Source organism: Lactuca saligna, unplaced genomic scaffold (assembly GCF_052625555.1).
Source record: "Lactuca saligna cultivar CGN05327 unplaced genomic scaffold, ASM5262555v1 scaffold_83, whole genome shotgun sequence".
Classification (NCBI taxonomy): domain Eukaryota; kingdom Viridiplantae; phylum Streptophyta; class Magnoliopsida; order Asterales; family Asteraceae; genus Lactuca; species Lactuca saligna.
The window spans coordinates 75,001-77,500 of record NW_027629939.1 but is presented as its reverse complement, the minus strand read 5'-3'; positions in this window follow the sequence as shown (position 1 = coordinate 77,500).

Sequence of the window (2,500 nt, the reverse complement as noted above, 5' to 3'; positions counted from 1 at the left end):
TGGTGACAGCAACACCCATTGCTTTCCCTGAGGATGTATATTTCTTAGTATGCGCACGGCGTCGAGGCACAGGTGAAGCCAACGGGGCTAGTTTCTGCGCCCTATGTCGAGGAAAATCAAGGCAACGGGCTAGTGTATGGGCACAACGTCGAGGAGACTCAAGGAGATGGGGCTAATTTTCAGGTCACCGTTCGAGAAATCAAGGCAACGTGTTGGGGGGGATGGCCTCTTTCATGGGTCGTGGGGCTTGGCTTGGCATGCCTCGTGTGTGCTCGATACAGCCTCACGATTCTTATTTGCCCATCAACCATGCCGGGCACCTATGAGAATGAGACCCCATGGTACCCCCTATATATACATATTGCACAAAGAGCTTGGTGACAGGAACAGACATTGATTTCCCTGATGATGCATAATTTTTGGACACACACGACTTGGGGGCGAGGGGACACGGGAGTGGGGCGCCAATGGGGGGCGTTTTGGCCCCATTTTCGTCAAGAGCGGGCGTCTTGGCCATGCCTTGAGCGTGCCAGCCTCGAGAGCCTTGGGCGTTGGACACCCTTGGGGCGCCAATGGGCAGCAGTCCCATGGTTCCCCTATATATACATATTATACAAAGAGCTTGGTGACAGGAACAGACATTGATTTGCCCAAGGATGCATAATTGTGCGAAATCGTCCATAACTCGCTCGAATTAATTCGGATTGACACAAAATTTTGTAGGGATGCTTTTTATTATAAATGAAAAGCTTTGAAATAAATAAAAAAAAAAAAACAAAATGTCATGTTTGAGGCGTAAATGTTTGTGTCCTATCCTTGGTCATGCCTTGAAGCGATGGTTCCCTACTTGTTGGAATGTCGCTCAAATCAAGTAGGAATGCCATTGAAAATTTGTGTGGGTCGTTGTTAACATAGACGAATGGACTTGAAATGAAAATATATCATATTTGGGTGTTTGTCCCTGTCGCCTGGTGATAGGCAGGCAGATAAGGCTTTTAGGTATTCATAAGTGGCTTAGATGAACTCGAAAGAACACGAGTTGATCGGATTGGAACTCATATATTCAATTTACTATGTACTAAGTAGGAACTACACTTTGCTCCCTTCATCGTTTGACTTGCTTAGAAATCTGCTCATGGTTTGTCAAGGCCCCTTGTTCCTTAGACCGATGAGGATGGGATTGGGTTGCTCATGGGCATGTGTGTGGCAAGATGCCTTGTTCCATTGGTCGTTCATGGGTGTTCGTGTACGAAGTAAACTTGTTCCCTTGGTCGTTCATGGGGTTGTGTGTGGGAAGAAGCCTTCTTCACTTGGTCGTTCATGTGTGTTTGTTTGGGAGGTAGCCTTGTTCCCTTGGTCGTTCATGGGAATGTGTGTGGCAATACGCATTGTTCCTTGGTCGTTCACACCCTTGTTCCCTTGGTCGTTCATGGGTCTGTGTGTGGGAAGAGGCTTTGTTCCCTTGGGTAGCCTGCTTGCCTTGCCAGCCCCGTATGCATTGTTCCCTTGGTCGTTCGTGGATGGGTTTGTGCGTGGCAAGGTTGCCTTGTTCCCTTGGTCGTTCATGGGCATGTGTGTGGCAAGGTGCCTTGTTCCCTTGGGTGGCTTGCCTTGCCAGCCTCGCTTGCTTAGGTTTCCCAACACACCTGTCGGGCACCAAGGGTGGTATTAGTCCCCATGTACCCCCTATATATACATAATGCACAAAGAGCTTGGTGACAGGAACAGACATTGATTAGCCCGAAGATGCATAATTCCCAACACCATGCCTTGTTCGTCATACACGCTTCTGGGCACCAAGTGGTGGTAGTCCCCCATGGGCATTTGTGTGGCAAGGTTGCCTTGTTGCCTTGGTCGTTCGTGGGCATGTGTGTGGCAAGGTGCCTTGTTCCCTTGGGTGGCTTGCCTTGCCAGCCTCGCTTGCTTAGGTTTCCCAACACACCTGTCGGGCACCAAGGGTGGTATTAGTCCCCATGTACCCCCTATATATACATAATGCACAAAGAGCTTGGTGACAGGAACAGACATTGATTAGCCCGAAGATGCATAATTCCCAACACCATGCCTTGTTCGTCATACACGCTTCTGGGCACCAAGTGGTGGTAGTCCCCCATGGGCATTTGTGTGGCAAGGTTGCCTTGTTGCCTTGGTCGTTCGTGGGCATGTGTGTGGCAAGGTGCCTTGTTCCCTTGGGTGGCTTGCCTTGCCAGCCTCGCTTGCTTAGGTTTCCCAACACACCTGTCGGGCACCAAGGGTGGTATTAGTCCCCATGTACCCCCTATATATACATAATGCACAAAGAGCTTGGTGACAGGAACAGACATTGATTAGCCCGAAGATGCATAATTCCCAACACCATGCCTTGTTCGTCATACACGCTTCTGGGCACCAAGTGGTGGTAGTCCCCCATGGGCATTTGTGTGGCAAGGTTGCCTTGTTGCCTTGGTCGTTCGTGGGCATGTGTGTGGCAAGGTGCCTTGTTCCCTTGGGTGGCTTGCCT